This window comes from Tachypleus tridentatus, chromosome 10, assembly GCF_004210375.1.
Source record: "Tachypleus tridentatus isolate NWPU-2018 chromosome 10, ASM421037v1, whole genome shotgun sequence".
Taxonomy (NCBI): Eukaryota; Metazoa; Arthropoda; class Merostomata; order Xiphosura; family Limulidae; genus Tachypleus; species Tachypleus tridentatus.
In genome coordinates, this window is record NC_134834.1 from 6,074,160 (window position 1) to 6,101,787 (window position 27,628).

Consider the following 27,628-nt stretch of genomic DNA (forward strand, 5'->3'; position numbering starts at 1 on the left):
ACAAGAGAACACATACAGGTGAGAAATTATACACACTGCTGACAACACTGTAACAAGAGAACACATACAGGTGAGAAATTATACACATTGATGACAACACTGTAACAAGAGAACACATACAGGTGAGAATTATACACATTGACGACAACACTGTTACAAGAGAACACATACAGGTGAGAAATTATACACACTGATGACAACACTGTAACAAGAGAACACATACAGGTGAGAAATTATACACATTGATGACAAAACTATTACAAGAGAACACATACAGGTGAGAAATTATACACATTGACGACAACACTGTTACAAGAGAACACATACAGGTGAGAAATTATACACACTGATGACAACACTGTAACAATAGAACACATACAGGTGAGAAATTATACACACTGATGACAACACTGTAACAAGAGAACACATACAAGTGAGAAATTATACACACTGATGACAACACTGTAACAAGAGAACACATACAGGTGAGAAATTATACACACTGATGACAACACTGTAACAAGAGAACACATACAGGTGAGAAATTATACACACTGATGACAACACTGTAACAAGAGAACACATACAGGTGAGAAATTATACACACTGCTGACAACACTGTAACAAGAGAACACATACAGGTGAGAAATTATACACATTGACAACAACACTGTAACAAGAGAACACATACAGGTGAGAAATTATACACACTGATGACAACACTGTAACAAGAGAACACAAACAGGTGAGAAATTATACACATTGACGACAACACTGTAACAAGAGAACACATACAGGTGAGAAATTATACACACTGATGACAACACTGTAACAATAGAACACATACAGGTGAGAAATTATACACATTGCTGACAACACTGTAACAAGAGAACACATACAGGTGAGAAATTATACACATTGACTGACAACACTGTAACAAGAGAACACATACAGGTGAGAAATTATACACACTGATGACAACACTGTAATAAGAGAACACATACAGGTGAGAAATTATACACATTGACGACAACACTGTAACAAGAGAACACATACAGGTGAGAAATTATACACACTGATGACAACACTGTAACAATAGAACACATACAGGTGAGAAATTATATACATTGATGACAACACTGTAACAAGAGAACACATACAGGTGAGAAATTATACACATTGACGACAACACTGTAACAAAAGAACACATACAGGTGAGAAATTATACACACTGATGACAACACTGTAATAAGAGAACACATTGATGACAACACTGTAATAAGAGAACACATTGATGACAACACTGTAACAAGAGAACACAAACAGGTGAGAAATTGTATACATTGCATTAACACTATGTTGTTATATTTGAACAACAAAATTATGTTGTTCAAATATAACTGGACTTATGATAACAGCCAAACAGCTTCAACATTTCAAAATACTAGGAATGAAAAATTTCAATAAAAATGACATATGATATGAAGTTCTTTGTTTTCATGAGATATGTTATCTACAAGTATGCTTGGTTACAAACACTTTTTTGTCTGGACCAAATAACCTTTAATAAACAGAAATATCATTTTCAAAATATACTGACTTGAAATGTTCCTTATCATGACTGCCTGGATGCTTATTCTGGTTGTAGACAAGCAGTGAACAGGTATCATTGAAATAAGAATTGGTTCTGAAAATAGCTCAGTAGAGAGAACACTAAATATAGACACAACATTAAAGTAGCAAGAAAGCAGGTTTTGGAGAAAATAACACAAGAGAAAATGTATAACAACATTAAAGCAGAACAACAGGTACTGAATATATACTATGTTAAAGAAAGTATTGATTTGGAGATGACATCACTATAGTGATACAATAGGATCTAGAGATCAAAACACTAAAGAAAATAGTGATGACAACACTGTAACAAGAGTACCAGTTCATGAGTTCAAAACATTAGAGAAAATAGTGATCATAACACTGTAACAAGAGAACCAGTTCAGGAGTTCAAAACACTAGAGAAAATAGTGATGATAACACTGTAACAAGAGAACCAGTTCAGGAGTTCAAAACACTAGAGAAAATAGTGATGACAACACTGTAACAAGAGAACCAGTTCAGGAGTTCAAAACACTAGAGAAAATAGTGATGACAACACTGTAACAAGAGAACCAGTTCATGAGTTCAAAACACTAAAGAAAATAATGATGACAACACTATAACAAGAGAACTAGTTCATGAGTTCAAAACACTAAAGAAAATAATGATGACAACACTATAACAAGAGAACTAGTTCATGAGTTCAAAACACTATAGAAAATAGTGATGACAACTCTGTAACAAGAGAACCAGTTTAGGAGTTCAAAACACTAGAGAAAATAGTGATGACAACACTGTAACAAGAGAACCAGTTTAGGAGTTCAAAACACTAGAGAAATTGTGATGACAATACTGTAACAAGAGAACTAGTCCAGGAGTTCAAAACACTAGAGAAAACAGTGATAATAACACTGTAACAAGAGAACCAGTTTAGGAGTTCAAAACACGAGAGAAAATAGTGATGACAACACTCTAACAAGAGAACCAGTTCAGGAGTTCAAAACACTAGAGAAAATACTGAAATAGTGATGACAACACTGTAACAATAGAACCAGTTCAGATGTTTAAAACACTAGAGAAAATTGTGATGACAATACTGTAACAAGAGAACCAGTTCAGGAGTTCAAAACATCAGAGAAAACAGTGATAATAACACTGTAACAAGAGAACCAGTTTAGGAGTTCAAAACACTAGAGAAAATAGTGATGACAACAATGTAACAAGAGAACCAGTTCAGGAGTTCAAAACACAAGAGAAAATAGTGATGACAACACTGTAACAAGAGAACCAGTTCAGGAGTTCAAAACACGAGAGAAAACAGTGATAATAACACTGTAACAAGAGAACCAGTTCAGGAGTTCAAAACACTAGAAAAATACTGAAATAGTGATGACAACACTGTAACAATAGAACCAGTTCAGATGTTTAACACTAGATAAAACTGTGATGACAACACTGTAACAAGAGAACCAGTTCAGGAGTTCAAAACACTAGAGAAAATAGTGATGACAACACTGTAACAAGAGAACCAGTTCATGAGTTCAAAACACTAGAGAAAATAGTGATGACAACACTGTAACAAGAGAACCAGTTCATGAGTTCAAAACACTAGAGAAAATAGCGATGACAACACTGTAACAAGAGAACCAGTTCAGGAGTTCAAAACACTAGAGAAAATAGTGATGACAACACTGTAACAAGAGAACCAGTTCATGAGTTCAAAACACTAGAGAAAATAGTGATGACAACACTGTAACAAGAGAACCAGTTCATGAGTTCAAAACACTAAAGAAAATAGCGATGACAACACTGTAACAAGAGAACCAGTTTAGGAGTTCAAAACACTAGAAAAAATACTGAAATAGTGATGACAACACTGTAACAATAGAACCAGTTCAGATGTTTAAAACACTAGAGAAATTGTGATGACAATACTGTAACAAGAGAACTAGTCCAGTAGTTCAAAACACTAGAGAAAACAGTGATGACAACACTCTAACAAGAGAACCAGTTCAGGAGTTCAAAACACTAGAGAAAATACTGAAATAGTGATGACAACACTCTAACAAGAGAACCAGTTCAGGAGTTCAAAACACTATAGAAAATACTGAAATAGTGATGACAACACTGTAACAATAGAACCAGTTCAGATGTTTAAAACACTAAAGAAAATTGTGATGACAATACTGTAACAAGTGAACCAGTTCAGGAGTTCAAAACATCAGAGAAAACAGTGATAATAACACTGTAACAAGAGAACCAGTTTAGGAGTTCAAAACACTAGAAAAAATACTGAAATAGTGATGACAACACTGTAACAATAGAACCAGTTCAGATGTTTAAAACACTAAAGAAAATTGTGATGACAATACTGTAACAAGAGAACCAGTTGAGGAGTTCAAAACATCAGAGAAAACAGTGATAATAACACTGTAACAAGAGAACCAGTTTAGGAGTTCAAAACACTAGAGAAAATAGTGATGACAACACTGTAACAAGAGAACCAGTTCAGGAGCTCAAAACACAAGAGAAAATAGTGATGGCAACACTGTAACAAGAGAACCAGTTCAGGAGTTCAAAACACTAGAAAAAATACTGAAATAGTGATGACAACACCGTAACAGTAGAACCAGTTCAGATGTTTAAAACACTAGAGAAAATAGTGATGATAACATGATGAACCATGTATACTAACGTATTAACGTTATGAACCATGTATACTAACGTATTAACGTGATGAACTATGCGTACTACCGTAATAACGTGATGAAGTATGCGGACTACTGTAATGACATGATGAACTATGCGTACTACTGTAACAACATGATGAACTATGCGTACTACTGTAATGACATGATGAACTATGCGTACTACTGTAACGACATGATGAACTATGCGTACTACTGTAATAACGTGATGAACTATGCGTACTACTGTAACAACATGATGAACTATGCGTACTACTGTAATAACGTGATGAACTATGCGTACTACTGTAATAACGTGATGAACTATGCGTACTACTGTAACAACATGATGAACTATGCGTACTACTGTAATATCGTGATGAACTATGCGTACTGCAGTAATAACATGATGAACTATGCGTACTACTGTAATAACGTGATGAACTATGCGTACTACTGTAACAACATGATGAACTATGTATAAAATCCTTAGATGTAACAGTTAACACACTTGAACAACCTGTCCTAAAATCAGTAAAACCTATATAACCTTTTTCATAACATTCATGTGGTGAGTTAAGTTCAATGGGGAGTCCCCATCACGTGTATAAAGCACCAAACTGGAGACGTCAGCAAATTAGTAACCGTAATGTGTGCTAGAAACTAGTTGTGGAAAAGTAATTATAAACTGACTTCGTAACGTGTCCTAAGTACAAGATATTGAAGAATATTAATCTGAATTTCCTGTTTGTTTTCCAGTTAAATTATCTTAATAAACATCATTGTTACTGCACATATAAAACACTTGCTACTAAACGTGTTATGGAAAGCGAACTTTCCTTTTGTTTTCGAACCTTAAACCTCGTATTTCTCTTTGAAAAATAACATTTTTTCATCTTATTATTATTTATAATAGCCACACTGTTGAACAATAGGATTATTGGTTGATTTGGAAACGACGAAAAAAAATATAATGAAACCGTAGTTTCTTGAGTGTGAAACGTTTTTCTAGAGAAATCAAACAACATTCTCGCTTTATATGTATAACTTCCGGGTTAAGCTTAATCTGTACTTAGACACCGGAATTAGGATAGGTTAAAGGAATGCGTTCACCTTTCTGATGAGATGCAAGTCCCATAAAGTCCTAACCGAACAAGACTCGTCTTACTAGAGGGATAAAACAATCTCTTCAATAAATCGTGCTGCAGCAGCTAAACCAATCAACTACCACATAACTGAAACACGTGACCAATTGAAAAGATTTGAGCCACAGTGTCAGTTTCCTGGTGAACTTAAGTAATATTTTTCATTCAATGCCAGAAGCAACAAGGATTTCTGTTTGTTTTGTCTCGGCTCTCGAGCAAGGCCTTTCATCTTTGCCTCCAGGCGATGTAAAATGTAAGATTTTAATGTTATCTGGTCACGCTTCTAAATGTCTGTCTTTAGTCCAATGTGGAGGTTTCTTCTGTTACTGAGGAATTTTCAAAATAGGTTGACTACCATAAGTATATACAAGAACAGTATATACACTGAAACACTATACAGTGAGGAAAGTAACCGAAACAAGAACAGTATATATACTGAAACACTATACGGTGAGGAACAGAAAGTAACCGATACAAGAACAGTATATACACTGAAACACTATACAGTGAGGAAAGTAACCGAAACAAGAACAGTATATACACTGAAACACTATACAGTGAGGGAAAGTAACCGATACAAGAACAGTATATACACTGAAACACTATACAGTGAGGGAAAGTAACCGAAACAAGAACAGTATATACACTGAAACACTATAGAGTGAGGAAAGTAACCGATACAAGAACAGTATATACACTGAAACACTATACAGTGAGGAAAGTAACCGATACAAGAACAGTATATACACTGAAACACTATACAGTGAGGAAAGTAACCGATACAAGAACAGTATATACACTGAAACACTATACAGTGAGGAAAGTAACCGAAACAAGAACAATATATACACTGAAACACTATACAGTGAGGAAAGTAACCGAAACAAGAACAGTATATACACTGAAACACTATACAGTGAGGAAAGTAACCGAAACAAGAACAGTATATACACTGAAACACTATACAGTGAGGAATGTAACCGAAACAAGAACAGTATATACACTGAAACACTATACAGTGAGGAACAGAAAGTAACCGAAACAAGAACAGTATATACACTGAAACACTATACAGTGAGGAAAGTAACCGATACAAGAACAGTATATACACTGAAACACTATACAGTGAGGAAAGTAACCGAAACAAGAACAGTATATACACTGAAACACTATACAGTGAGGAAAGTAACCGATACAAGAACAGTATATACACTGAAACACTATACAGTGAGGAAAGTAACCGAAACAAGAACAGTATATACACTGAAACACTATACAGTGAGGGAAAGTAACCGAAACAAGAACAGTATATACACTGAAACACTATACAGTGAGGAAAGTAACCGATACAAGAACAGTATATACACTGAAACACTATACAGTGAGGAAAGTAACCGAAACAAGAACAGTATATACACTGAAACACTATACAGTGAGGAAAGTAACCGAAACAAGAACAGTATATACACTGAAACACTATACAGTGAGGAAAGTAACCGAAACAAGAACAGTATATACACTGAAACGCTATACAGTGAGGAAAGTAACCGAAACAAGAACAGTATATACACTGAAACACTATACAGTGAGGAATGTAACCGAAACAAGAACAGTATATACACTGAAACACTATACAGTGAGGAAAGTAACCGATACAAGAACAGTATATACACTGAAACACTATACAGTGAGGAAAGTAACCGAAACAAGAACAGTATATACACTGAAACACTATACAGTGAGGAAAGTAACCGATACAAGAACAGTATATACACTGAAACACTATACAGTGAGGAAAGTAACCGAAACAAGAACAGTATATACACTGAAACACTATATAGTGAGGAAAGTAACCAAAACAAGAACAGTATATACACTGAAACACTAAACAGTGAGGAAAGTAACCGAAACAAGAACAGTATATACACTGAAACACTATACAGTGAGGAAAGTAACCGAAACAAGAACAGTATATACACTGAAACACTATACAGTGAGGAAAGTAACCGATACAAGAACAGTATATACACTGAAACACTATACAGTGAGGAATGTAACCGATACAAGAACAGTATATACACTGAAACACTATACAGTGAGGAAAGTAACCGATACAAGAACAGTATATACACTGAAACACTATACAGTGAGGAAAGTAACCAGAAACAAGAACAGTATATACACTGAAACACTATATAGTGAGGAAAGTAACCAAAACAAGAACAGTATATACACTGAAACACTAAACAGTGAGGAAAGTAACCGAAACAAGAACAGTATATACACTGAAACACTATACAGTGAGGAAAGTAACCGAAACAAGAACAGTATATACACTGAAACACTATACAGTGAGGAAAGTAACCGATACAAGAACAGTATATACACTGAAACACTATACAGTGAGGAAAGTAACCGATACAAGAACAGTATATACACTGAAACACTATACAGTGAGGAAAGTAACCGAAACAAGAACAGTATATACACTGAAACACTATACAGTGAGGAACAGAAAGTAACCAAAACAAGAACAGTATATACACTGAAACACTATACAGTGAGGAAAGTAACCGAAACACGAACAGTATATACACTGATTTGAACCTTGTGAGAAGAATGTCCGGTTTAAATAATAATTACTTAAACATGTAGGAGATCCTGGTGAATATGTGATTTATTAAACATGAAGTAGACCATAATGAGAAACATGAACGATGATCTGGTGCCATGTTAAGTTTTAATCTGCCATATATGTCATACTAAAAGTTTTTCTTACAAACATTATCTTAACACAGTTCTTTTCTATAGAAACAATGGTTGAGGGTTATTCAATCAGCAGGTTTGTCAGCCGAAATTCGGAATACAGGTGTTTATTGTGCAAACAATGCACATTAAAATAGTGGACAATGCACGTTAAAATAGTGGAGAGTTTTCGTTGTCAGACACAATCTGTATTGTGTTTCTGTTAGATTTCAACTCGACACCGAGACATTACTTCTTTAAAGCTTAATGTCCGGTTAAAGTTCTACATCAGTTATAGTAATAATCACTAATACAGAAACGTTTTAAGCATATCCTGCCGGTTTACTGCTGAAGTATGAATCCGATGATTCACGGTTTTCGTTCGCTCCGCACTTTGTGGGCGAACAATAAGAGTGTCATCATTATTCGACCAGACAACAGTAGGTCACGAACTGAAGTGATTATTCGACCAGACAACAGTAGGTCAGGAACGTAAGTGATTATTAGTTTAAAACTAGTTCTTTGTGAAGGTCCGGCATGGCCAAGCGTGTTAAGGCGTGCGACTCGTAATCCGAGGGTCGCGGGTTCGCATCCCCGTCGCGCCAAACATGCTCGCCCTCTCAGCTGTGGGGGCGTTATAATGTAACGATCAATCGCACTATTCGTTGGTAAAAGAGTAGCCCAAGAGTTGGCGGTGGGTGGTGATGACTAGCTGCCTTCCCTCTAGTCTTACACTACTAAATTAGGGACGGCTAGCACAGATAGCCCTCGAGTAGCTTTGTGCGAAATTCGAAAAACAAACATCCTTTGTCAAGCTACGTGCGAAAACTAAAACATATTTTACATAAAGTTTTAAACATATACACAGTAGTGAATAATACTTGTTAAATCAAATTTTCCGGATAAGCCTAGAATTAACCATTTATAATAGACAACAACCTCTTGAACTGGTGTAAAAGCTCTTCTTGTGAGAAACATTACTAAACAGTACATCTTTACGAAATGCATCACGTGGAATATAAAATTCGTTTTTTTTCCAAAGATGATTTTGACTCGCAACTGTTATTGAACCCAGTTTCTCGGTTGTTTTTTGTTTGTTTGTTTTTTTACAAGACACACGTCTAATCCAGATTTTTGATATAGTTTAAAAGTTCCTTTCGTAAGGAATGCATTTGCTTACATAACGATAGTTTTTAAGAATGAGTCGGTAACCCTGCATTAGGTGAACAAACACGTCGTGCGCTCAGTGCATGTCACGAGTAGTTCATCTGTGCCCAAGACCAGTCACAGGTGAATAGGTCATCACGTGCCACTGATATCATGAAGACGTTCATACCCTGCCACAATGTCACTAAATTCTTTGTACAGAAATGGCATTTGTTAAAATTACTTGGTTTGAAGTAATGTGTAAGGATTGTTTGAGTTGAGCCCTATATAAACATTGTTTAGTGGAGAAAACCAAAATATGTTACTTGTAGTACCAAACGTAACTCTGAGGTATTCAGGGCCAATGATCTTTTGAATTCTATTTAAATTTGTATGTGAAGTTGGGCCACTGTTTTTCTTTTAACTTCATTTCTGTTTACACTTGATAATATTTGTATTGTTACTTATTTATTGATTGTGTGGTGCAGATAGCCTAGTTGCTTTTGCCATAACACATTAAACAACTTATGTGTTTATAAACATACTGATGGTTTGACCCCAACTCTGTTTATAAACACATTGATAGCTTGACCATGATTCCAAAGTGTTTATAAATAAACTGATCGTTTAACATAAGCCATAAGTTCTTCATGAATACTTACTGAACGGACATACTAAGTAATACTTATTGAACGTTTAATTTAGATTTTAGAACTTAGAAAGATACGTGACTTTTGTACCTAATATCTTGTAAATTCTCAGTTCTTTTCGACTAGTAACAAAGACATGTATACAGCTTTGAGAGCACGAACTTGTTTTTTCATTCTCATTAATGTTTCATCGATGTTTATTAACATAAGAATGGAAGACGATGTTTGTACAATATGTTCGTGCAATGTTCAGTCTTTATTTACTCATCTCCTGCGTGTTTTAGCCAACGCTACCTGTGGGTGGAGATAACCTACATATTCACCATTAAAGAATAGACGGAGCACGAGATGTTGACCTTTCACAAGTCCAGTACCGGTCTCGTTTCTCACGGGTTCAGTTCGTTGACATCATCTATCTCTAATTAGAGCACCACCCTCCCCATCTAACCCTAACGTTTATATTGTCGTTGTTCGGTAGTCACGACTTAAGCGGGTCATCCAGTCGTGGGAAGAGAAGAAAGTGTAGAGGTGACATGACCACGTTAAATGTTCTGCTTCCACTGCAGTAGGTTAAGATTCGTGCTCCTTGTGGTAACATGCAAGGACGCAACATTCAAATACTGTGGACTTTCGTGATGTTAATAACCATCATTAACTCGTCATCGTAAGGTAAATAGTGGTTCAAGTAAAGTGACTTTGCCAGTGTTCTGAGTCCAGTAAGATTTGTTTCTGTCAAACATTTGTACAGTTTGTTGAACTTCATTGACAACGTCACCACTTGTTGTTTGGGATTCATGGTGAACCCTCGCTTTGTTGTTTCTCAACTATAAAATAAATTATTATGGGTCTTAATATGGATTTTCTAGTCGTGCGTATGTGAGTGTATAACTGAAATGTAATTTGTAGAATCTAAATCTATATATATTCTGAAATCCCGAATTATAAAGGCGGAGTTTTTCTTATAGTTTCGACTTCTCAACTTGGTGTTACAACAGCGACATATTTCCCAGATAATAAGATTCTTTAGTACACTAACCCTAATATCATCGACTTGTTTCCATATATCTCATTACCTGGTGGTCCACACTCACTAAATGCATGACAACCGAACCTTTTCTATGTAAACTAAATAGAAGACCGAAGCAATAACTTATAATTAGGAACGTAATGAAGGGAAGGACTTCAACTGTTTCTTTGTAACTAGCGATCTCACAACAAACATAAATAGTTTATAAAAGGTGGATGAAACACTAATAATATTCACGTGGTTAATATTTTTGTGAAAATTTGGGTGAACACCATCGCATGCAAGAGTTGAGGTAGAAAAACTACATTCAGCCCTCATACCACATATGGATATTAAGGTTAATAAAATGATATATTGTACCTCAATCATAAGTACCTTCCAGGGGAAGACTTGTGTTGGCTAAGTAAGTACGTCACGTGGTCACCTTGCACCTGCTATACATTGCAATGAAGTTTATTTTCTCGGTTTCTTGGGCTGGTTATGGTGATCTTTATCTTACAGTGACACTAGTAAGCCGTTGGGAAAGGTGAGAATGCAATGTAGCTTGTGTGACATACACTTCAAGTAGGCGACGTCTCCAACTCTTCGCAAAACGGAAATGCCTCGTGTGTAGTCTGGGACGAGAGTATGTCACGATTCTATTTAGATTAGTTACCTCAGAATACATTGTTATCATAAACAAACTACTGCAATATCTAATTTTATTTTGTGTATTTGTAGCTTCTGTGGTTAAAGGTGTTTCATTGTCTTCCATAAACTTAAAACAATGGATAAAAATTAAAGTTCTTTATTGTTTTCATTTTTCTACTAACACAAAATGCAGATATCTATGAATAAATTAACGTATTTTATTTAAGCTTGTGTATTTACTGACTGTAAATAGAACTACCTGTTTTACAGGTGAGAAGCCCTACACCTGCACCTGGGAAGGTTGCACGTGGAAGTTTGCGAGGTCAGACGAGTTAACCCGTCACTACCGCAAACATACGGGTCAAAACCATTTAAGTGCCAGCTATGTCAAAGGTCATTTTCACGCTCAGATCACCTTTCTCTTCACATGAAGAGGCATTAGGCACGCAATAAAGGTGAGTATAACACTTGTTACTTGGTGAAAAGACATGTATGGGAAATTTAATCTCTCAATAAAAAAAATACACAAGGTTGTAATATTACAATATACTGTTAACATAACACTAATTAAACTTGTATAAATGTGACTTCAATTACAACTTGTTTCACTATAAAACTTCGATAAAATTAATTATCTTCCAAACTCCTTATTCCTTGGATTCCCAATTATCTCTCCTTATATAATATTTCATTGTACAACTTCAAAACCTAACACCAAGATGAACCGTTTAATATTTCATTGTACAACTTCATCACTAAACACAAAGATCAACTGTTCAATATTTCATTGTACAACATCATAACCAAACACCAAGATGAACTGTTTAATATTTCATTGTACAACTTCCAAAACCTAACACCAAGATGAACCGTTTAATATTTAATTGTACAACTTCATCACTAAACACCAAGATGAACTGTTTAATATTTCATAATACAACTTCATCAATAAACACCAAGATGAACTGTTTAATATTTCATTGTAGAACTTCATAACCAAACACCAAGATGAACTGTTTAATATTTCATTGTACAACTTCATCACTAAACACCAAAATGAACTGTTTAATATTTCATTGTACACCCTCATAACCAAACACCAAGAAGAACTGTTTAATATTTCATTGTACAACTTCATTACTAAACACCAAGATGAACTGTTTAATATTTCATTGTACAACGTCATTACTAAACACCAAGATGAACCGTTTAATATTTCATTGTACAACTTCATCACTAAACACCAAGATGAACTGTTTAATATTTCATAATACAACTTCATCAATAAACACCAAGATGAACTGTTTGATATTTCATTGTAGAACTTCATAACCAAACACCAAGATGAACTGTTTAATATTTCATTGTACAACTTCATTACTAAACACCAAAATGAACTGTTTAATATTTCATTGTACAACTTCATCACTAAACACCAAGAAGAACTGTTTAATATTTCATTGTACAACTTCATTACTAAACACCAAGATGAACTGTTTAATATTTCATTGTACACCCTCATAACCAAACACCAAAAAGAACTGTTTAATATTTCATTGTACAACTTCATAACCAAACACCAAGATGAACTGTTTAATATTTCATTGTACAATTTCATCACTAAACACCAAGATGAACTGTGTAATATTTCATTGTACAACTTCATAACCAAACACCATGATGAACTGTTTAATATTTCATTTTACAACTTCATCACCAAACACCAATATGAACTGTTTAATATTTCATTGTACAACTTCATCACTAAACACCAAGATGAACTGTTTAATATTTCATTGTACAACGTCATTACTAAACACCAAGATGAACTATTTAATATTTCAATGTACAACTTCATAACCAAACACCAAGATAAACTGTTTAATATTTCATTGTACAACTTCATCACTAAACACCAAGATGAACTGTTTAATATTTCATTGTACAACGTCATTACTAAACACCAAGATGAACTGTTTAATATTTCATTGTACAACTTCATCACTAAACACCAAGATGAACTGTTTAATATTTCATTGTACAACTTCATAACCAAACACCAAGATGAACTGTTTAATATTTCATTGTACAACTTCATTACTAAACACCAAGATGAACTGTTTAATATTTCATTGTACAACGTCATTACTAAACACCAAGATGAACCGTTTAATATTTCATTGTACAACTTCATCACTAAACACCAAGATGAACTGTTTAATATTTCATAATACAACTTCATCAATAAACACCAAGATGAACTGTTTGATATTTCATTGTAGAACTTCATAACCAAACACCAAGATGAACTGTTTAATATTTCATTGTACAACTTCATTACTAAACACCAAAATGAACTGTTTAATATTTCATTGTACAACTTCATAACCAAACACCAAGATGAACTGTTTAATATTTCATTGTACAATTTCATCACTAAACACCAAGATGAACTGTGTAATATTTCATTGTACAACTTCATAACCAAACACCATGATGAACTGTTTAATATTTCATTTTACAACTTCATCACCAAACACCAATATGAACTGTTTAATATTTCATTGTACAACTTCATCACTAAACACCAAGATGAACTGTTTAATATTTCATTGTACAACGTCATTACTAAACACCAAGATGAACTATTTAATATTTCAATGTACAACTTCATAACCAAACACCAAGATAAACTGTTTAATATTTCATTGTACAACTTCATCACTAAACACCAAGATGAACTGTTTAATATTTCATTGTACAACGTCATTACTAAACACCAAGATGAACTGTTTAATATTTCATTGTACAACTTCATCACTAAACACCAAGATGAACTGTTTAATATTTCATTGTACAACTTCATAACCAAACACCAAGATGAACTGTTTAATATTTCATTGTACAATTTCATCACTAAACACCAAGATGAACTGTGTAATATTTCATTGTACAACTTCATAACCAAACACCAAGATGAACTGTTTAATATTTCATTTTACAACTTCATCACCAAACACCAATATGAATTGTTTAATATTTCATTGTACAACTTCATCACTAAACACCAAGATGAACTGTTTAATATTTCATTGTACAACGTCATTACTAAACACCAAGATGAACTATTTAATATTTCATTGTACAACTTCATCACCAAGCACCAAGATGAACTGTTTAATATTTCATTGTACAACTTCATAACCAAACACCAAGATGAACTATTTAATATTTCAATGTACAACTTCATAACCAAACACCAAGATAAACTGTTTAATATTTCATTGTACAACTTCATCACTAAACACCAAGATGAACTGTTTAATATTTCATTGTACAACGTCATCACCAAACACCAAGATGAACTGTTTAATATTTCATTATACAAACTCATCACTAAACACCAAGATGAACTGTTTAATATTTCTTTGTACAACGTCATTACTAAACACCAAGATGAACTGTTTAATATTTCATTGTACAACTTCATCACTAAACACCAAGATGAACTGTTTAATATTTCATTGTACAACTTCATTACTAAACACCAAGATGAACTGTTTAATATTTCATTGTACACCCTCATAACCAAACACCAAAAAGAACTGTTTAATATTTCATTGTACAACGTCATTACTAAACACCAAGATGAACTATTTAATATTTCATTGTACAATTTCATCACTAAACACCAAGATGAACTGTGTAATATTTCATTGTACAACTTCATAACCAAACACCATGATGAACTATTTAATATTTCATTTTACAACTTCATCACCAAACACCAATATGAACTGTTTAATATTTCATTGTACAACTTCATCACTAAACACCAAGATGAACTGTTTAATATTTCATTGTACAACGTCATCACCAAACACCAAGATGAACTATTTAATATTTCAATGTACAACTTCATAACCAAACACCAAGATAAACTGTTTAATATTTCATTGTACAACTTCATCACTAAACACCAAGATGAACTGTTTAATATTTCATTGTACAACGTCATTACTAAACACCAAGATGAACTGTTTAATATTTCATTGTACAACTTCATCACTAAACACCAAGATGAACTGTTTAATATTTCATTGTACAACTTCAAAACTAAACACCAAGATTTAATGAAGCAATAAGGTCAATCATCGTTTAATTTTTCATAGTACAACTTAAAAACCAAAAATACCAATATTTTATGAAGCAATAAGGTCAATAATTGTTTAATATTTCATTGTACAACTTTATAACCAAAAATACCAAGATTTAATGAAGCAATAAGGTCAATCATTGTTTAATATTTCATAGTACACCATCACTAAACACCAAGATTTAATGAAGCAATAAGACCAATCATTGTTTAATATTTCATTGTACAACTTTATAACCAAAATGCCAAGATCTAATGAGGCAATAAGGACAATCATTGTTTAAGATTTCATTGTAGAACGTCATAACCAAACACCAAATGTAATAAAGTTATAAGGTCAATCATTTTGTAATATTTCATTTCACTACTTTATTACCAAACACCATTATTGATGGAAGTAGTAGGGTCAATTAGCTTTTAAATTTCATTGCACAACTTCATAGACAAACACAAAAATTTACAAAAGCAATAAGATAAATAATTTTTTTAATATTTCATTGTACAACTGCATCACTAAACACCAAGATTTAATGAAGCAATAAGGTCAATCATTGTTTAATATTTCATAGTACACCTTCATCACTAAACATCAAGATGAACTCTTTAATATTTCATTGCACAACTTCAAAACTAAACACCAATATTTAATGAAGCAATAAGGTCAATCATTGCTTAATATTTCATTGTACAAATTTATAACCAAAAACACCTAGATTTAATGAAGCAATAAAGTCAATCATTCTTTAATATTTCATAGTACAACTTTATAACCAAAAAACACCAAAACTTAATGAAGCAATAAGGTCAATCATTGTTTAATATTTCATAGTACACCATCACTAAACACCAAGATTTAATGAAGCAATATGATTAATCATTGTTTAATATTTCATTGTACAACTTTATAACCAAAATGCCAAGATTTAATGAAGAAATAAGGACAATCATTGTTTAAGATTTCATTGTAGAACGTCATAACCAAACACCAAATGTAATAAAGTTATAAGGTCAATCATTTTGTAATATTTCATTTTACTATTTTATAACCAAACACCATTATTGATGGAAGTAGTAGGTTCAATTAGTTTTAAATTTCATTGCACAACTTCATAGACAAACACGAAAATTTACAAAAGCAATAAGATAAATCATTTTTTAATATTTCATCGTACAACTGCATCACTAAACACCAAGATTTAATGAAGCAATAAGGTCAATCATTGTTTAATATTTCATTGTACAACTTTATAACCAAAGAACACCAAGATTTAATGAAGCAATAAGGTCAATTATTGTTTAATATTTCATAGTACAACTTTATAACCAAAATATACCAAGATTTAATGAAGCAATAAGGTTGTTCGCTCTTCTATGCAAAATATTTTCTCAACCCAAATGAGCCGTTTTGCATATATAAGGTCAGTCATTGTTCAATATTTCATTGTACAACTTAAAAGCCAAACAACACCAAGATTTAATGAAGCAATAACGTCAATCATTGTTTAATATTTATAGTACAACTTCGTCACTAAATACCAAGATTTAATGAAGCAATAACTTCAATCATTGTTTAATATTTACAGTACAACTTTTACTAAATAGCAAGATTTAATGAAGCAATAACGTCAATCATTGTTTAATATTTCATTGTACAACTTTATAACCAAAAAACACCAATATTTAATGAAGCAATAAGTTCAGTCATTGTTTAATATTTCATTGTACACCTTCATCACTAAACACCAAGATTTAATGAAGCAATAACGTGAATCATTGTTTAATATTTTATTGTACAACTTTATAACCTAAAAGCACCAATATTTAATGAAGCAATAAGTTCAATCATTGTTTAATATTAAATTGTACAACTTGATAACCAAAAACACCAATATTTTATGAAGCAATAAGGTGAATTATTGTTTAACATTTCATAGTACAACTTTATAACCACAAAACGCCAAGATTTAATGAAGCAATAAGGTCAATAACTGTTTACTATTTCATTGTACAACTTAAAACCAAAAAAATACCAAGATTTAATGAAGCAATAAGGTCAATCATTGTTTAATATTTCATAGTACACCTTCATCACTAAATACCAAGATTTAATGAAGCAATAAGGTCAGTCATTTTTCAATATTTCATTGTACAAGTTAACAACCAAAAAAACACCAAGATTTAATGAAGCAATGAGGTCAATCACTGTTTAATATTTCATAGTACAATTTAAAAACCAAAAATACCAAGATTTAATGAAGCAATAAGGTCAATCATTGTTTAATATTTCATTGTACAACTTCAAAATTAAACACCAATATTTAATGAAGCAATAAGGTCAATCATTGTTTAATATTTCATTGTACAAATTTATAACCAAAAAACACCTAGATTTAATGAAGCAATAAAGTCAATCATTCTTTAATATTTCATAGTACAACTTTATAACCAAAAACACCAAGACTTAGTGAAGCAATAAGGTCAATCATCGTTTAATATTTCATAGTACAACTTTATAACAAAAAAATACCAAGATTTAATGAAGCAATAAGGTCAATCATTTTTAGTATTTCATTGTACAACTTTATAACCAAAAAAACACCAAGATTTAATGAAGCAATAAGGTCAATCATTGTTTAATATTTCATTGTACAACTTAAAACCAAAAAACACCAAAATTTAATGAAGAAATAAGGTCAATCATTGTTTTATATTTCGTGGTACAACTTTATAACCAAAAACACCAAGATTTAATGTAGCAATAAGGTCAATCATTGTTTAATACTTCATAGTACACCATCACTAAACAGCAAGATTTAATGAAGCAATAAGATCAATCATTGTTTAATATTTCATTGTACAACTTTATAACCAAAATGCCAAGATTTAATGAAGCAATAAGGTCAATTATTGTTTAATATTTCATAGTACAACTTCAAAACTAAACACCAATATTTAATGAAGCAATAAGGTCAATCATTGTTTAATATTTCATTGTACAAATTTATAACCAAAAAACACCTAGATTTAATGAAGCAATAAAGTCAATCATTCTTTAATATTTCATAGTACAACTTTATAACCAAAAAACACCAAGACTTAATGAAGCAATAAGGTCAATCATCGTTTAATATTTCATAGTACAACTTTATAACAAAAAAATACCAAGATCAAATAAAGCAATAAGGTCAATCATTGTTTAGTATTTCATTGTACAACTTTATAACCAAAATCACCAATATTTAATGAAGCAATAAGGTCAATCACTGTTTCATATTTCACCGTACACCTTCATCACTAAAACCAAGGTTTAATGTAGCAATAATGTCAATCACTGCTTGCTATTTCATTGTACAACTTAAAACCAAAAAATACCAAGATTTAATGAAGCAATAAGGTCAATCATTGTTTAATATTTCATAGTACACCTTCATCACTAAATACCAAGATTTAATGAAGCAATAAGGTCAGTCATTTTTCAATATTTCATTGTACAACTTAAAACCAAAAACATCAAGATTTAATAAAGCAATAAGGTCAATCACTGTTTAATATTTCATAGTACAAATTAAAACCAAAATAACAAGATTTAATGAAGCAATAAGGTGAATCATTGTTTAATATTTCATTGTACACCTTCATCACTAAACACCAAGATTTAATGAAGCAATAAGGTCAGTCGTTGTTCAATATTTCATTGTACAACTTCATCACTAAACACCAAGATGAACTGTTTAATATTTCATTGTACAACTTCATTACTAAACACCAAGATGAACTGTTTAATATTTCATTGTACACCCTCATAACCAAACACCAAAAGAACTGTTTAATATTTCATTGTACAACGTCATTACTAAACACCAAGATGAACTATTTAATATTTCATTGTACAATTTCATCACTAAACACCAAGATGAACTGTGTAATATTTCATTGTACAACTTCATAACCAAACACCATGATGAACTATTTAATATTTCATTTTACAACTTCATCACCAAACACCAATATGAACTGTTTAATATTTCATTGTACAACTTCATCACTAAACACCAAGATGAACTGTTTAATATTTCATTGTACAACGTCATCACCAAACACCAAGATGAACTATTTAATATTTCAATGTACAACTTCATAACCAAACACCAAGATAAACTGTTTAATATTTCATTGTACAACTTCATCACTAAACACCAAGATGAACTGTTTAATATTTCATTGTACAACGTCATTACTAAACACCAAGATGAACTGTTTAATATTTCATTGTACAACTTCATCACTAAACACCAAGATGAACTGTTTAATATTTCATTGTACAACTTCAAAACTAAACACCAAGATTTAATGAAGCAATAAGGTCAATCATCGTTTAATTTTCATAGTACAACTTAAAACCAAAAATACCAATATTTTATGAAGCAATAAGGTCAATAATTGTTTAATATTTCATTGTACAACTTTATAACCAAAAATACCAAGATTTAATGAAGCAATAAGGTCAATCATTGTTTAATATTTCATAGTACACCATCACTAAACACCAAGATTTAATGAAGCAATAAGACCAATCATTGTTTAATATTTCATTGTACAACTTTATAACCAAAAATGCCAAGATCTAATGAGGCAATAAGGACAATCATTGTTTAAGATTTCATTGTAGAACGTCATAACCAAACACCAAATGTAATAAAGTTATAAGGTCAATCATTTTGTAATATTTCATTTCACTACTTTATTACCAAACACCATTATTGATGGAAGTAGTAGGGTCAATTAGCTTTTAAATTTCATTGCACAACTTCATAGACAAACACAAAAATTTACAAAAGCAATAAGATAAATAATTTTTTTAATATTTCATTGTACAACTGCATCACTAAACACCAAGATTTAATGAAGCAATAAGGTCAATCATTGTTTAATATTTCATAGTACACCTTCATCACTAAACATCAAGATGAACTCTTTAATATTTCATTGCACAACTTCAAAACTAAACACCAATATTTAATGAAGCAATAAGGTCAATCATTGCTTAATATTTCATTGTACAAATTTATAACCAAAAAACACCTAGATTTAATGAAGCAATAAAGTCAATCATTCTTTAATATTTCATAGTACAACTTTATAACCAAAAAACACCAAAACTTAATGAAGCAATAAGGTCAATCATTGTTTAATATTTCATAGTACACCATCACTAAACACCAAGATTTAATGAAGCAATATGATTAATCATTGTTTAATATTTCATTGTACAACTTTATAACCAAAAATGCCAAGATTTAATGAAGAAATAAGGACAATCATTGTTTAAGATTTCATTGTAGAACGTCATAACCAAACACCAAATGTAATAAAGTTATAAGGTCAATCATTTTGTAATATTTCATTTTACTATTTTATAACCAAACACCATTATTGATGGAAGTAGTAGGTTCAATTAGTTTTTAAATTTCATTGCACAACTTCATAGACAAACACGAAAATTTACAAAAGCAATAAGATAAATCATTTTTTAATATTTCATCGTACAACTGCATCACTAAACACCAAGATTTAATGAAGCAATAAGGTCAATCATTGTTTAATATTTCATTGTACAACTTTATAACCAAAGAACACCAAGATTTAATGAAGCAATAAGGTCAATTATTGTTTAATATTTCATAGTACAACTTTATAACCAAAATATACCAAGATTTAATGAAGCAATAAGGTTGTTCGCTCTTCTATGCAAAATATTTTCTCAACCCAAATGAGCCGTTTTTGCATATATAAGGTCAGTCATTGTTCAATATTTCATTGTACAACTTAAAAGCCAAACAACACCAAGATTTAATGAAGCAATAACGTCAATCATTGTTTAATATTTATAGTACAACTTCGTCACTAAATACCAAGATTTAATGAAGCAATAACTTCAATCATTGTTTAATATTTACAGTACAACTTCGTTACTAAATAGCAAGATTTAATGAAGCAATAACGTCAATCATTGTTTAATATTTCATTGTACAACTTTATAACCAAAAAACACCAATATTTAATGAAGCAATAAGTTCAGTCATTGTTTAATATTTCATTGTACACCTTCATCACTAAACACCAAGATTTAATGAAGCAATAACGTGAATCATTGTTTAATATTTTATTGTACAACTTTATAACCTAAAAGCACCAATATTTAATGAAGCAATAAGTTCAATCATTGTTTAATATTAAATTGTACAACTTGATAACCAAAACACCAATATTTTATGAAGCAATAAGGTGAATTATTGTTTAACATTTCATAGTACAACTTTATAACCACAAAACGCCAAGATTTAATGAAGCAATAAGGTCAATAACTGTTTACTATTTCATTGTACAACTTAAAAACCAAAAAATACCAAGATTTAATGAAGCAATAAGGTCAATCATTGTTTAATATTTCATAGTACACCTTCATCACTAAATACCAAGATTTAATGAAGCAATAAGGTCAGTCATTTTTCAATATTTCATTGTACAAGTTAACAACCAAAAAACACCAAGATTTAATGAAGCAATGAGGTCAATCACTGTTTAATATTTCATAGTACAATTTAAAAACCAAAAATACCAAGATTTAATGAAGCAATAAGGTCAATCATTGTTTAATATTTCATTGTACAACTTCAAAATTAAACACCAATATTTAATGAAGCAATAAGGTCAATCATTGTTTAATATTTCATTGTACAAATTTATAACCAAAAAACACCTAGATTTAATGAAGCAATAAAGTCAATCATTCTTTAATATTTCATAGTACAACTTTATAACCAAAAAACACCAAGACTTAGTGAAGCAATAAGGTCAATCATCGTTTAATATTTCATAGTACAACTTTATAACAAAAAAATACCAAGATTTAATGAAGCAATAAGGTCAATCATTTTTTAGTATTTCATTGTACAACTTTATAACCAAAAAAACACCAAGATTTAATGAAGCAATAAGGTCAATCATTGTTTAATATTTCATTGTACAACTTAAAAACCAAAAAACACCAAAATTTAATGAAGAAATAAGGTCAATCATTGTTTTATATTTCGTGGTACAACTTTATAACCAAAAACACCAAGATTTAATGTAGCAATAAGGTCAATCATTGTTTAATACTTCATAGTACACCATCACTAAACAGCAAGATTTAATGAAGCAATAAGATCAATCATTGTTTAATATTTCATTGTACAACTTTATAACCAAAAATGCCAAGATTTAATAAAGCAATAAGGTCAATTATTGTTTAATATTTCATAGTACAACTTCAAAACTAAACACCAATATTTAATGAAGCAATAAGGTCAATCATTGTTTAATATTTCATTGTACAAATTTATAACCAAAAAACACCTAGATTTAATGAAGCAATAAAGTCAATCATTCTTTAATATTTCATAGTACAACTTTATAACCAAAAAACACCAAGACTTAATGAAGCAATAAGGTCAATCATCGTTTAATATTTCATAGTACAACTTTATAACAAAAAAATACCAAGATCAAATAAAGCAATAAGGTCAATCATTGTTTAGTATTTCATTGTACAACTTTATAACCAAAATCACCAATATTTAATGAAGCAATAAGGTCAATCACTGTTTCATATTTCACCGTACACCTTCATCACTAAAAACCAAGGTTTAATGTAGCAATAATGTCAATCACTGCTTGCTATTTCATTGTACAACTTAAAAACCAAAAAATACCAAGATTTAATGAAGCAATAAGGTCAATCATTGTTTAATATTTCATAGTACACCTTCATCACTAAATACCAAGATTTAATGAAGCAATAAGGTCAGTCATTTTTCAATATTTCATTGTACAACTTAAAACCAAAAACATCAAGATTTAATAAAGCAATAAGGTCAATCACTGTTTAATATTTCATAGTACAAATTAAAACCAAAAATAACAAGATTTAATGAAGCAATAAGGTGAATCATTGTTTAATATTTCATTGTACACCTTCATCACTAAACACCAAGATTTAATGAAGCAATAAGGTCAGTCGTTGTTCAATATTTCATTGTACAACTTAAAAACCAAAAAACACCAAGATTTAATGAAGCAATAAGTTCAATCATTGTTTAATATTTCATTGTACAACTTGATAACCAAGAAACACCAAGATTTAATGAAGCAATAAGGTGAATCATTGTTTAATATTTCATTGTATAACTTAAAAACCAAAAAATACCAAGATTTAATGAAGCAATAACGTCAATCATTGTTTAATATTTCATTTTACAACTTTATAACCAAAAAATACCAAGATTTAATGAAACAATAGGTCAATCATTGTTTAATATTTCATAGTACAATTTCATAACTAAAAAACACCAAGATTTAATGAAGCAATAAGGTCAATCATTGTTTAATATTTCATAGTACACCATCACTAAACACCAAGATTTAATGAAGCAATAAGGTCAATAATTGTTTAATATTTTATTGTACAACTTTATAACCAAAAAATACCAAGATTCAATAAAGCAAAAAGGTCAATCATTGTTTAGTATTTCATTGTACAACTTTATAACCAAAAAACACCAAGATTTAATGAAGAAGTAAGGTCAATCGTTGTTTTATATTTCTTGGTACAACTTTATAACCAAAAACACCAAGATTTAATGTAGCAATAGGGTCAATCATTGTTTTATATTTCATAGTACACCATCATTAAACACCAAGATTTAATGAAGCAATAAGATTAATTATTGTTTAATATTTCATTGTACAACTTTATAACCAAAAAAACACCAAGATTTAATGAAGCAATAAGGTCAATCATCGTTTAATATTTCATAGTACAACTTTATAACAAAACAATACCAAGATTTAATGAAGCAATAAGGTCAATCATTGTTTAATATTTCATTGTACAACTTAAAAACCAAAAAACACCAAGATTTAATGAAGAAGTAAGGTCAATCGTTGTTTTATATTCCGTGGTACAACTTTATAACCAAAAACACCAAGATTTAATGTAGCAATAAGGTCAATCATTGTTTAATATTTCATAGTACACCATCACTAAACACCAAGATTTAATGAACCAATAAGATCATTGTTTAATATTTCATTGTACAACTTTATGACCAAAAAACACCAAGATTTAATGAAGCAATAAGTTCAATCATTGTTTAATATTTCATTGTACAACTTGATAACCAAGAAACACCAAGATTTAATGAAGCAATAAGGTGAATCATTGTTTAATATTTCATTGTATAACTTAAAAACCAAAAAATACCAAGATTTAATGAAGCAATAACGTCAATCATTGTTTAATATTTCATTTTACAACTTTATAACCAAAAAATACCAAGATTTAATGAAACAATAGGTCAATCATTGTTTAATATTTCATAGTACAATTTCATAACTAAAAAACACCAAGATTTAATGAAGCAATAAGGTCAATCATTGTTTAATATTTCATAGTACACCATCACTAAACACCAAGATTTAATGAAGCAATAAGGTCAATAATTGTTTAATATTTTATTGTACAACTTTATAACCAAAAAAATACCAAGATTCAATAAAGCAAAAGGTCAATCATTGTTTAGTATTTCATTGTACAACTTTATAACCAAAAACACCAAGATTTAATGAAGAAGTAAGGTCAATCGTTGTTTTATATTTCTTGGTACAACTTTATAACCAAAAACACCAAGATTTAATGTAGCAATAGGGTCAATCATTGTTTTATATTTCATAGTACACCATCATTAAACACCAAGATTTAATGAAGCAATAAGATTAATTATTGTTTAATATTTCATTGTACAACTTTATAACCAAAAAAAACACCAAGATTTAATGAAGGAATAAGGTCAATCATCGTTTAATATTTCATAGTACAACTTTATAACAAAACAATACCAAGATTTAATGAAGCAATAAGGTCAATCATTGTTTAATATTTCATTGTACAACTTAAAAACCAAAAAACACCAAGATTTAATGAAGAAGTAAGGTCAATCGTTGTTTTATATTCCTTGGTACAACTTTATAACCAAAAAACACCAAGATTTAATGTAGCAATAAGGTCAATCATTGTTTAATATTTCATAGTACACCATCACTAAACACCAAGATTTAATGAACCAATAAGATCATTGTTTAATATTTCATTGTACAACTTTATGACCAAAAAACACCAAGACTTAATGAAGCAATAAGGTCAATCATCGTTTAATATTTCATAGTACAACTTTATAACCAAAAAACACCAAGATTTAATGAAGCAATAAGGTCAATCATAGTACACCTTAATCACTAAACACCAAGATTTAATGAAGCAATAAGGTCAGTCATTTTTCAATATTTCATTGTACAACGTAAAAACCAAACAACACCAAGATTTAATGAAGCAATAACGTCAATCATTGTTAAATATTTATAGTACAACATCGTCACTAAATACCAAGATTTAATGAAGCAATAACTTCAATCATTGTTTAATATTTCATAGTACACCTTCATCACTAAACACCAAGATTTAATGAAGCAATAAGGTCAGTCATTTTTCAATATTTCATTGTACAACTTAAAAACCAAACAACACCGAGATTTAATGAAGCAATAACGTCAATCATTGTTTAATATTTATAGTACAACTTCGTCACTAAATAGCAACATTTAATGAAGCAATAAGGTCAATCATTGTTTTATATTTCATGGTACAAATTTATAACCAAAAACACCAAGATTTAATGTAGCAATAACGTCAATCATTGTTTAATATTTCATTGTACACCTTCATCACTAAACACCAAGATTTAATGAAGCAATAAGGTTAGTCATTGTTCAATACTTCATTGTACAACTTTATAACCAAAAATGCCAAGATTTAATGAGGCAATAAGGACAATCATTGTTTAAGATTTCATTGTAGAACGTCATAACCAAACATCAAATGTAATAAAGTTATAAGGTTAATCATTTTGTAATATTTCATTTTACTACTTTATAACCAAACACCATTATTGATGGAAGTAGTAAGGTCAATTAGTTTTTAAATTTCATTGCACAACTTTATAGCCAAACATGAAAATTTACAAAAGCAATAAGATAAATCATTTTTTTAATATTTCATAACCAATCACCCATACAACTTGATCACTAAACACCAAAATTTATTGATGCAGTAAGGTTAGTGATTGTTTAATATATCATTGTAAAATTTCATACCAAACACTATGATTTACTGAAGAAGTAAGTTCAATCATTGTTTAATATTTCATTATACAACTGCATAATGAAACACCAAAATATAATGAAGGAATATGGCCAATGAGTGTTTAATATTTCAATATCCAACATCAAAACCAAACAGCAAGATTTAATGAAACAATAAGGTCAATAGTTGTTTAATATTTCATTGCACAACTTCATTGCCAAACACCAAGATTTACCGAAGCAATAATGTCGATCATGGTTAAATATTTCATTGTGCAACTTTACCGCTAAACAAGAAGATTTACTGAAACAATAAGGTCAATCATTTTTTACTATGCTTCATAACGAAACACCAGGATTTACTGATGCAATATGGTCAGTCATCGTGTAATTTTTCATTGTAAAACTTCTTCACTAAACACACAGATTTACTTAAGTAATACGGCCAATCGTTGTTCAATATTTCATTGTACATTTTATAATAAATAATACAAACAGTAACTCAAGCTGTAAAGAAAATCGTTGTTTAATATTTCATTGTACAACTCCATCACTAATCACCGAGATTTATTAAAGTAATAACTCAATAATTGTTTAATATTTTATTT

At 30.6% G+C, this 27,628-nt stretch overlaps 1 pseudogene across 1 annotated transcript in view; it reads left to right on the forward strand.

The window, feature by feature from the left end:
* LOC143228686 (Krueppel-like factor 7) overlaps positions 1–27,628 on the forward strand; it is a 103,913-nt pseudogene that overhangs the window by 71,290 nt on the left and 4,995 nt on the right. Inside the window, exon 6 of the transcript XR_013015413.1 lies at positions 11,897–12,081. The product of XR_013015413.1 is annotated as a Krueppel-like factor 7 (transcript). The remainder of the gene's footprint in view (positions 1–11,896; positions 12,082–27,628) is intronic.